The sequence below is a fragment of the Mastomys coucha genome, unplaced genomic scaffold (genome assembly GCF_008632895.1).
Source record: "Mastomys coucha isolate ucsf_1 unplaced genomic scaffold, UCSF_Mcou_1 pScaffold9, whole genome shotgun sequence".
Classification (NCBI taxonomy): Eukaryota; Metazoa; Chordata; class Mammalia; order Rodentia; family Muridae; genus Mastomys; species Mastomys coucha.
Genome location: NW_022196915.1, coordinates 64,017,502 through 64,029,785, shown reverse-complemented (window position 1 = coordinate 64,029,785; position 12,284 = coordinate 64,017,502). Strand labels below are relative to the sequence as shown.

The window sequence follows — 12,284 nt, the reverse complement described above, 5'->3', positions numbered from 1 at the left end:
CAAGTGTTGGTGAGGACAGAGAAAAGAGAGTCCCCGTGTAAATAAGTGCAGCCATACAGCCATTACAAATAAAGTCAGCACACAGCAGACCTTTCATGGGCCCTGTGATCCCGTTAGTAGGTATCTATCCAAAGGCACTGAATCGAGACACCTGCGTCCCCATGTACACTGCAGCATGAGCCATGTTGGAGAGTCAACCAAATATCTGAGCAGATGGATGTACTGAGAATCTGTGGCTCATGGACAGAGCAGTCCTAGCCAGAAATAAAAATAAGGGACTTTTGACATCTGTGATATAGATGTCGGTTAAGTGCAATACACAGGCTTACAAATAGGACCAACTGCATTATGGCAAAATCTAAACAAACAAGCAAGCAAGCAAACAAACAAAACCAGCAACAAAACAAATAAAGTAAGCCCCTTCTAACCACAGGTGTATTTTCAAAACTCTGTACAAGGGTGGGGGGACCCCTCTCTTGGGGCTTTTTCTCTTTGTAGAAAACAACACTATATCTGGTAAGATAAAGTTCCAAGATAAGCAGACAGTCCCACGGAGGAAGGACCTGGGGACCTTCTAGTACACTGCAAAATAAATAAATAAATACATAAATAAATAAACAAACTACTGCTCTAACTCCTGTGTTTCGCTGCCTCTTCTTAGGTATTGGCCATTTGCCCTTTCTGTCCCCCTCTCCTGGTGGTGGATTCTTGTGTACAGAGATGTCTTGTCCCTCTGTGTGGCTTTAATCTTTGCTTAGCTGAGCTGAGTGGTTAGACAAGCCCGACAGCCAAAGCAAAGATGGAGTTCATAAAGAAACTTGGATATATGGGAGGCCACAGGAGTCTTCTAGCTACCGTAGCCATGTCCATTTCTTTGTGGGTGGAACAGTCTAAGCCACGTGACCCTGATCTATAACCCAGCGTCCTAGCTTGGCCATCATCAGAGTGTTTTTAAAGCCAGGTCTGAATGCAAATGCTAAGTAAACCCTCTCTTACAAAGCTGCCATGCTTCTAGGATGTTCTAGGACGTTCCTTTAGGACCCTGGCTCTCAGTTTCCTAAACGGTGACTTGGCTGCTTTGACTGGCATCCCTTGGAACAACAACAGTATTCTAGGAGTCCCAAATTCTGTACACACACACACACACACACACACACACACACACACACACACACACTTCTGATGTAGATGACAATCATCAAGAAGGGCCAGGGCAGAAAGGGTCTCAATGTCACAGTCACGGAAATCAGTGCTTCCACAGGTGAGTTCATTAGCTAATAGGGAGGAAGAGGTGGGAGGGGGAGGGATGCTGGCCTGCCTGTGCTCTTTGTTTAATCTCATCCCTTAAGCAGGCTTCCTCTGTTTATCTGTTTCTCTCCTGGCCTGGCCCTCACTATTGTTTGCCAACTGGGGATGATTTAAGGCTGGAGGCTCTCAGGACTGCAAACCCTGAAACTCAAGCCCCGTGCATTATAATAAACAGATGTTTCCCACAAATGAGATGGAAGCGTGGTGCTGGCACTTGCCTTTTCAGTTTGAACAGAACAGACGTCTGTCTGTTTTCTATCTCGAGGCCAAATAGATAAAATACTCAGAAATGGAAACAAAAGATGCTATATTCCTGAGGAGAATGTTTAGTATGTAACAGGGGTTACTTTGCCTTTTCTGAGGCATCAAGAGGAAGAGACTATGAGGTTTAATGAGATCTGCATGGTGAGTGCAGAGGCTTGGAGGGGCTTAGAAAGGAATTAACACTTAAGTTATGCTGGACCTCAAAGGATCTGAGATTCAGTGTATGAGTGGGAAAAGAGGAAAGGCTTAGTCTGTCTTTCTTTTTTCTCTCTTTTTTCTTTCTTTCTAAAGAAAACATTATTTATAAGACTATCTGTGTCTTAGGGTTTCCATTGGTATGAAGAGACACCATGACTAAGGCAACTCTTCATAAAGGACATTTAATTAGGGCTGGCTTACAAGTTCAGAGGTTCAGTACTTTATCATCAAGGTGGGAAACATGGCAGTGTCCAGGCAGGTAGGTTGCTGGAGAACGAGCTGAGAGTTCTGCATCTGGATTTGAAGGCAACCAGGGAGACAGGAGGAGGGTCTCAAAGCCCACCTCAAGAGTGACACACTTCTTCCAACAAGGCCATACCTACTCCAACAAGACTACACCTCCTAATAGTGCCGATCCCTGTGCCAAGCATAATCAAACCACCACATTCCACTTCCTGGTCCCATAGGCTTGTTCAAACCCATGAATCTATGGGGGCCATATTTAGCCATAGCATAATGCAAAAATGCACTTAGTGAAACTTCAAAAGTCCCCATAGTTTATATCAGTCTCAACAATGTTAAATGTCTAAAGTTCAAAGTTTCCTCTGTGATTCACACAATTTCTAAACTGTAATTCCCTCTAAAAGTGAAACAAAAAACCAGATCACATACTTTCAACATCACAGGGTATATATTACCATTCCAAAACATCATAGTGAGGAAATACAGGACAATTCTGGAAATTTTATCTACTGGCAAGATATTATTGGCAAGACCAAAAACCAGCTGGGCAAATTCTAAACTCTGCATCTCCATGTCTGATATCAAAGTGCTCTTCAGATTTCCAACTCCTTTTTCATCTTTCTTGACTGCAAAAACAACTTCTTTCTTTTGGGCTGCTTTCACTCCCTGTTAGCAGCTTCCTGGGCAGATAACTCATGGTTATGGCATCTCTAACATCTTGGGGTATCCAAGGCAACTTTAACTTACAGCTTCTTGTTCCAACGTCTGGGATCTTAGAACACATGATCTGGGCTCCTCCAAAGAGCTTGAGTCACTTCTCCAGCTCTGCACTCTGTAGAGCTCTGGGCTCTGACTGACTCTACTGTTGCTGCTTTTTGTGGTGGCCGTCCCGTGGTCCTGACATCTCCAATATACTAGGGTCTTCCACTGCAATTAGGGTTCACCAATAGCCTCGCATAGGGCCTCAACTTCTTCGTATGACCCCTTCAGTCCTGGTCCATCAGTTGCAACTGAGGCTGCACCTTTACCAATTGCCTTCCACGACTTCTCAGTGTCAAGCCTCAGCTGCTCTTCATGATCCCTTCATGCTTTCAAAATCAGTGCAACCTGGGTAATTCTTACACATTACCAAGTCCATCTGCAACATGAGGTAAAACTTGGCTATCTCTGGAACACAGCATCTTTATACTCTCAGAAACACTCCCCAGAAGATTTTACCTCAATGATGCTGGTCTATTTATTTATTTATTTATTTATAACTCCAGATTTTATTGCCCTCCCAGTCCACCCTCCAACTGTTCCACATCCCATACCTCCTCCCCATCCCCCAGTCTCCACAAGTATGTTCCTACCCCCACCCCCACCCCCACCCCACCTGACCTCTAAACTCCCTAGGGCCTCCAGGCTCTTGAGGGTTAGGTGTATCTTCTCTGACTAAACCCAGACCCAGCAGGCCTCTGCTGTACATGTGTTGGGGGCCTCATATCAGCTGGCATATGCTGCCTGGTTGGTGTTCCAGTGTGTGAGAGATCTCAGGGGTCAAGGTTGAGAGTGCTGGTCCCCCTACGGGGTTGCCTTCCTCCTCAGCTTCTTCCAGCTTTCCCCTAATTCAACCACAGGGGTCAGCAGCTTCTGTCCATTGGTTGGGGTTCTAGTTAATTAGCATCAACTGTCCCAGTAACCCCTTCTATTCTTGACCCTAAAGTCCGAGCCATATGGCCAAAGCTGCCTAATTCTGCTGCTTGCTGGAACTGAACTGAAACATGACTCCCCTATTCTATTACATCATTACCAGGTTTCTGTTTCCCAATTACTTCACTGCATAAGTTTGGCTGTCCTGGAACTTGCTCTGTAGACTGACCCTGAACTCAGAGATAAGCATCCCTCTGTCTCCTGAGGTCTGAGATTAAAGGCATGTATCACTATGCCCGGACTTTTAAATTTTTCTCTATTTCGTACTTTCTCTGGCCCAGGCTAGCCTTGAGCTCGGATATTTACTTGCCATTATGCCTCAGAATCTGGATCACAGGTGTATCCTCCATTTCAGGATTGTAGTTCATGCCAGATTAAAAGTCCAAATAAAAACAATAACCAGGTAATAATGCCTAGCATGATGTAATTATTCCTTTGTTCAACTGCAAATAAATAAACAATAAGCTTACCTGGGTGGGATCTTTTTTTTTTTTTCTTTTTTTCTTTTTTCTTTCAAGACAGGGTTTCTCTGTGTAGCCCTGGATGTCCTGGAACTCACTCTGTAGATCAGGCTGGCCTCGAACTCAGAAATCTGCCTGCCTCTGTCTCCCAAGTGCTGGGACTAAAGGTATGCGCCACCACTGCCTGGCTCTGGGTGGGATCTTGCCCCAAGGTCACTACTCCCTTAATTCCATTTGGTATCCTTGAACATAGGATTTAGCTCCATTTCACTTCTTGGTGTCCCTTGAAACATATAGTTTGTGTTTTTTCTTTCTAAGTTTGCTATACTTAATCAAAACACTCTTCATGAGAGTAAACCAAAAGACAAAGCCTATGCCTGGCTTTTCTGAGACTTCCTTTGTCAATCCAATTCATTGAAATCTCTTTATCTTAGCCTCAGGTAAACTCCTCAGACAAGGGCAAAAAGCAGTCACATTGTTCACCAAAATATTCGAAGAACAGTCTTTAAGCCACATACTAAAATTCTTTTCCATTGAAACCTCTTGGTCCAGGTGTGCACATTTTGAATCATCCTTTAGCACCAATGTCTTCTATATTCCTACAAGGCTGCCCCACTAAGTCCCTCTTAAAGCATTCCATGGTTTCCCACATCCAAAGTCTGAAAATCTACATTCCTCCAAACAAAAACATGGTCAAACCTATCACAGCAATACCCCACTCCTAGTACTAACTTCTCTCTTAGTTAGGGTTTCCATTTCTATGAAGAGACACCATAACCAACTCTTATAAAGGCAGATTTTTAATTGGGGGCTGGCTTACAGTGTCAGGTTTAGTATATTATCATCATAGCAGGAAGCATGGCACCATGCAGGCAGGCAGACATGGTACTGGAGAAGGAGCTGAGAGTTCTGCATCATGATTTGAGGGCAACTAGGAGAGACTCTCTCTTCCAGGCAGCCAGGAGGAGGATCTCAAAGCCCACCCCACAGTGATGCACTTCCAACAAGGCAACAACAACTTCAACAAGGCTACACTACTCATAAACTCATACACTACCACTCCTTGGGCTAAGCATACTCAGACCACCACAATTTGCATAAATGTAAAGTATTTCTCATGGCATAAAAGCATATTATCTTAGCTCAGGAAAGGCAAAGTAGGAGCTCTAAAAATATACAGCAGACACAGGTAATGGCACTGTAAAATGCCTTATAGGTGACAGCAATCACTGTGGAGTCCTTGGACAATGAGCTACAGTTTCTACCCTGGGAAAAGAGGGAGCCAGTTCACACTGCATCATGGGAGGGTCCAATCAATGACATAAGAGGAGAACCCTTTCAACACACTACTCATAGGCTATCCAAAGGTTTTTCATACCTTGGCCTTGTCTAGTTCTTGTCTCTGTCTCCAAAGACATGGGCAGCAGGAGGCAGAAACTTAGCAGTGTTTCTTGTTTCATATGGGGGGATGAAAGGCTAAAGCAGAAGTCTGGCTCAGCTGAAGTTCATCTCAGCTGGACTGTGATCAGTCCAGAGTTTTACAGCTGAGATGAAATTCTCATTTTTGGTACTGGGGATTGAACCAAGCCTTGTACACAGCGGGCAAGCACTCCATCCCTGAGCTCAGCCTTCAGCTTTCTTTTCCCTCTTTGTTTCGAGACTCACTAATTTGCCCAGGCTGGCCTACTCATTTTGTAGCCTTCAAACTTGCTGAAGCTTCTTCATGTGTAGCTGGTGGTACAGACTTATCAAGATGGGTGCTTTTCAGGGTGTGGTTTGAAGGTTTTGCATTTAGGATTTTAATGGGATGAACTTAACTAATTAGCTTCATCCACTCATTCATTCATTCATTCATTCAACATTTCTTGAGCACTTACTACAGCTGAGAGCTACTGAGGATAACTATACAAATTCTTCACTTGGGAAGTCACGGGGTTTGATGGGCCCCAAGCCCAGAAATAAAAGGTTGAATACATGAGCCAAATCTAAGAGTTATTGAGGAAGGGGACTGACTGCCAGCAGACAGTCTTATAAAGTATGAGGAATTCCAAGTAATTTCCCAAGATCTACCATGAGATACACAGGACAGGTGGCCATGACATACTGAGAAAGCACAAGGCGTCTTGCAGACCAGAAGGGATGGTGTTACACAAGCTGCTGAGTGTCCCTGCCTTCTTGCTGGAGTGGCAGTTCCTTACATGCCAGATGTGTATCTGCTGGCTGGTCCCTATTGCTGTGTGAGTCGTCCCCACCCTCCCTGTTTCTTGGCAGATTGTTCCAGAGTAATGACCTTGCCCAGACTTTTCCAGTGGATACCTTAGTAAAGACAGTCCTATTTAAGGTGAAAATCTGACCTCATTGAGAGAAAAAAGAAAAAAAGGTAGCTGGGTCTCTCGAAGATCAAAGCTACATATAACTGGGTCAGGTCTGAACAGAGAAGACAAGCTGGGGCTCCAGATGAGGGGAACAGAGACAAGCTGTCAGTGCCAAAACGAATAGGAGGAAGGAGAGAAAAATCAGGAATGGGAACATGGTTGGTTTCCTCCTGAGCCAAGGATGTTCTGATAAATGACTAAGGACACAGACTGCCAGCAGTCCATTATAACAGCGTAACCAGGGGGAGCATACCGGGGGCCCTGTTCACATGTTACAGGGCGCAGGTTACTCTGGTCCCTGGCTCTCAGTGGGCTTAGCAAAAAGAACTCGGGGCCAGAGGTTAAGAACTGTGCTAAGCATCTGGCAGGTTAACTTGGCTGAGCCTCACCCTGGAGAAGCAAGATAGGGTTTAGATGTCAGAAGCAAAGCCCAGGATTTGGCAGAGGCACTGACGCCCTACTTCTCAGGCATGCAGCACAGGTCAAAGGGTAGGGTTCTGGGCTCTTTCTCCTGCCTGAGGCCAGAGGTATCTTTAGATCCTGCGAGGGGCTGGCTTGTGCCAGGTCCCATGACTGGGAAAGGGGCAGAGAAATGGTGTGGAGGGGTCCTGAAAGACAGGCAGCACTGTTCCTCTTGTTTAAGACAACTTAAATAAGACTCATTATCAGGCCACTAAGGAGCCTGTTGATACACAAGGCATTCTGTCTCCTGGGAGCTTAGAATTAGGAGATTTTTCTCAGCGAAGTCTCCATTTTCAACTGATGAATACTTCTTGTCTATAATGTCAGTAAGGATATGGCAGTGGTCTGAGTGAGAATGGTTCCCTGGGTTCATGTATTTTAATATTTCCCCAGTTTGGAAAACTGCTTGGGAAGAATTAGGGGGTGTGGCCTTGTTGAAGGAGGTGAGTCACTGGTGTGAGCTTTGAAGCTTGAAAAGCTGACATCATTCACAAGTAGGGATCTGCCACCTCATGCTTGTGGATCAAGATGTGGGCTCTCAGTGACTGCTCAACCTCTATGCCTGCTGCCATGGTCCCCATGGTGACAGTCATGGACTCTAACCTCTGGAACTGTGAACCCCATATTTAATGTTACCTTTATGCATTGCCTTGGTCATGATGTTTTGTCACAGCAATTGAAAAGTAACTAAGACATATGTGAACACTCATTTTTTTTCCTTTGCTCAAACATTTTTAAACAACTCTATGAAAAGCAGAGGAAAAAAAATCATTTTTCAAAAAGTGATCTTGAAGTCACAAGTTCAGATTTGAGCTGGGTGAAATAAGGCTAATTTGTTCCCTAGCCAATCTAGGCTTAAAAATTACCCTACATTCAAACACTAGACATGTTATTCTTACAGCCAGGGGCAAGCCAAGAATGCCTGGGTAAAAAATGCATCAAAATATACAAAGCTCACCCGTGCAGTCAAACAGACCTGAGGACCAATCCTGGGTCTGCCATGCACTGCTTACACAGCTTTCTAAGCAAGCTATTTACAATACTATGTTTCAATGCAATGTTCATGTGAGGAGTCAATGGGGGAGAATCCCAGTTTACATGCAAATGGCAAGTAATCAAAAAGGGGTCATGATTATAAAAACATTATAAAGCATAATGCTTCTGTAACCTTGTATAAATAGAATATTAACATTGAATATACATCAGAGTTCACAGTGATGGTGAGTGTTTCTTTTGGCAAACCAAATGGCTACTAGGTATTGAGTGTTCTGCGAGACACTGCAAGCAAGATGCTGTAAAATATGAGTTCTTTTTTCATGGATGTGACAGTCCAATGACTAAAAAGAAGCTAATGGGAAATGTCAATACTTCATGACACCTGTTCTGGGGTGCTACAGAACACAGAGTATGGGGATGTCCATACTGTGTGGAAGAAGAGATGTTATAAAGGGCAAATTATAGCACCCCCAAAGAGCTGTCTAAGTAACTAAGATCGGCTTCCATGTTAGACCATGAGCTAATTTTAAAAAGAGGGTGCCTGCTCTTTTTGTTAAGACAAGGAGGTCATAATGGATTAGAGTCGGTCCCATCAAAGCATCTTAAGCAAAACTTAGATGAAGACAAAAGACACAAGCAGACACCCAGAAGAACACCTTGTGGTGACAGAGGTGGTGATTGAGGACATGGGGCTGAATGCGCCGCAGGATCCCAAGGAGGGTCACCAGACATCAAAACCAAGAGAAAGGCATGAGACACATCCTACTGGAGATCCAGCCAAGGAATGGGCTCTGTAGACACCCCATCTCAGCTCTCTGGACTCCAGAACAGAGAATACATTTCTGGTGTTTCAATCTACCTGCTTTGTCATAGTAACCCTATAAAACCAGTACAAGGAGACTGTGAGGGGAGGGGTCCTGAAGGGGTTAACAGTCAGCTTCCCCTTCCTTTGATTTTGAGACAGAGTCTTGCTGTATAGACATCTCAGGCTTGCCTAGAGCTTTCTATGTAATCCAGGCAGGCATGGAATTTACAATCTTCCTGTCTCGGGCAGCCAGCTACGTTCTGTGATTGTGGGCTCAACCTTATTTCTTTAAAATGACTTCTAGTTAAATAATGGGAATGTAAAAAGAAAAGTTATTTTCAAAATATATTTATTGAGATGACAGGCACAGAGGTGCTCCTAAATATCCTCTGAGACAGAGATGCTCAGACTAGCTCCCCAGAGGCAGAACCGCTCTTAGTCTTTCCCTTCTTGAAGAAATGAACCCTGAAGATCGCTCTGGAGTTGTTGAGAAAAATAAGCTACACAGATTCCATGTTAACCTAACAGTGTACTTTGCAAGATAAGTGAACGCCTACAAGCAGGATCTCTGGGGAAGTGAAATTGAAAATTCGCCTATGATCTTTCTGAAGGGATCCAAAGGTGGAGAGGTATGTTTTCCGTTTAAACCCAAGATGCATCTCCAGTGCGTGCTCCTCCAGGCTTGCTGTGTATACTTTATAAACAAAGACCTCATTCCATCAATAAAACGCTCTGGTTCCTTGGCTTGTGGATTCAGTGCTTGCGAAACGGGACCAGAGCCGTCAGCATCTATTCTCAGTACCTTTGACTGGCATGAGGAGATTTGCGCCCATGTTTGAGAAAGTGACATGACAGGAAGTGAACGTTACTTCAAAACTTCTGATGGAAACGAGTACAGAAAGCTGAATGTTCAAAGATGTAGGACAGACCCTTCTAGCAACCGTGCCAGGAGCCTGCATCTGAAAAAAAACCACACGTGTTCTTGGGGAGCAGGAGGCTAGGGCTTATCAATGGTATGTAAAATGTGTTGTACTGGGGGCCAGGCCGTGAGAATACAGTACCTGAGCAGTTTGGGTGTGCACTGACCTGGGCCGCCATCATCAGAAATCAGCCATACTGCATTGACTCTGCCTGTTGGAACTCAGCCAATTTTTTTTTTTTTTCAATTTTAGATGATAGAAATAGATGCAGTTTATTAAGCAGAAAAATCAGGCACCCAGAAGTGAAAGACAGGTGCTTAAGAGGCCCAGTCTAAAACTCACCAACCATCCTGGCAGCAACAGAAGAGCTGGCAATGAAGACAAGATTCTGGGCCTACAGAACATGGCGGTTCAGAGCTGAAATGGCGTGGTCACTGCTCTATTCTGTCATCTAGACTGAGTGCTGAGGAAACGCATTTCCAGAGATGTACAATGACCTTTCTAAAGTTATGAATCCAGGCGAGTGTGGGGTGGGAGTGGGAAACCAGAGTGTTTCGTGTTCTTCATGTTGCACGGCCTTTCTAGCTGCCCGTGCATTCTGCTCCCCAACAGTGAGTGACTTTTCCATCTCTGGAGGGGTGTCATGTGTGAAACAGATCCTCACACATTGACTCAGGACCTGGGAACTCCGTGGTTACATCCATTTTTCTTACTCTGAGCTCTGGGCTCCTGGGAACAGGTCTGATCCACTTTTTTCCTCACCACTGATCCTCTCCTGCAATGGTCACATCTAATTTTTCACTCTGTTCTTCTCTTCTTAGTTTTTCCCTCACTGGTCCTCACTGTGTATGAAATAAGCATTCCCAACTTTCCTCTTTCGTGGGCAAGCTTGTTCTTGCAGGCCACACTCAGTCTCAGAGGCAGACCAGGCCATGCTGAAGTCAGAGGCAGAGGAGGCCCAATCGCTGCCCTGTCTGGGAGGGGAAATGTTGTCTGTTCTTCTGGTAGGATCCTATCCTAGTCTGTAGAAATGCCTTCTTAGGCAAGTCCACTTGAACTTCTCCCGCACATTTATTTCCTCCAAACCCTTTGCTGATGACTTTTAGGTTGGAGGACAGTCACCAAGTGTCAGAGAAGCAGGTGGGATTTCTGTGGGTCCCAGCTCTCACCACCTCCCTTGGTTCTGCATCTCCTCTCCTTAGTCTGTAACCTCCCCCAACAAGGTTCGGATGTCTGTCCTCCTCTGTCTGTAAGCAGGTTACAGAACATCAACTTTCCTATCACCTGTAAGATCAGAGCCCTTCCTCTCAGGACCTGGATGGAAACTCTGCAGATGCTGGGCATTGTTAGCATCAACAGCCCAGTTACTGCCTGCCCTTGAAGGGGTTTCTGGATCATTCTATTCATTCTCCTTCTTAATTTGCCTTCTCATCAGCCCACAACTGAAGCACTGTAAAGGCCTCTTTGTAGTTTCTGTGCCTCTTTCCCCACCTTTCCTCCCTCCCCCTCCCTTCCTCCACTTTCTGCCTCCCCATCCCTCTCACGCTCCCAGACCTGGGATCAGCAGCTAGCAATGCCCATGAGGGACCCACTAGAATAGGGCCTAATTGGGGCCTCTAAATTACTTCTTCCAAACTTCTTTCTACATCCCTATCTCATTAGCTGATGATTAATTGTCTCTCTGTATGATGTTATGTGACTTTGTGCAGTAGGGCTGTTACATAATGATGGGGGGGGGGGAGAAAAAAGAAAATCTAAACAATCCCTTGATGTGTTCTCTGCTTTGTCCAAGCTAATAAGCTTTTGGTGCCAGAGTAGACAGTACAGAAAAAAAGAAAAAAAAGAAAAAAAAAAAGAAAAAAGATAAGTAAAGAAATCAATAACAGGTGCTCTAACATGCCCAGGATCAGAGGTGAGGAGGACACAACATCTGTCCCAACACTGGGAGTAACTAGGACCAGCTGGACCCAGGCACTAAGGAACTCCACCAACCCAGTGGCACTGGTTCCTTCCGGTCTGTCTGGGCCAGTGCCCTAAACAGACATTGGGCACAAATTTTGTAGCCAGTCCCACAGCATCCAAAGGTGGCTCCCCTCCCAGGTACTCTAATACACCCAGGATCAGAGGCTCAGAGGTGAGGAGGACACATCTGTCCCAACACTGGGAGAGGCTGGGACCTGCAGGACCCACGCACACAGGAACTCTGCCAGCCCAGTGGCACTGGTTCCTTCCGGTCTGTCTGGGCCAGTGCCCTGAGCAGACCTTGGGGGCAAACTCTGTAGCCAGTCCAACAACACCAAGCAAAAGCTCCACTCCCAGGCACTCTAACAAGCCCAGAAGCACAGGATCACAGAGACAGCTTGACTCTCAGGAGTTCTGACATAACCAGGACCATAAGAAGGACAGGCTCCAGTCAAATTTGACAAGGGCAGGTAGCACTAGAGATAACCAGATGTCAGGCCGGGGGGGGGGGGGGGGGGGGTAGCATAAGAGAATAAACAATACAAACCAAGGTTACTTGACATCATCAGAACCCAATTCTCCCACCATAGCAAGTCCT

The 12,284-nt window shown here is 45.3% G+C and overlaps 1 protein-coding gene across 14 annotated transcripts in view; it reads right to left on the bottom strand.

The window, feature by feature from the left end:
• Enox1 (ecto-NOX disulfide-thiol exchanger 1) overlaps window positions 1-12,284 on the bottom strand; it is a 569,119-nt gene that overhangs the window by 155,644 nt on the left and 401,191 nt on the right. The gene's annotated exons all lie outside the window — the stretch shown is intronic.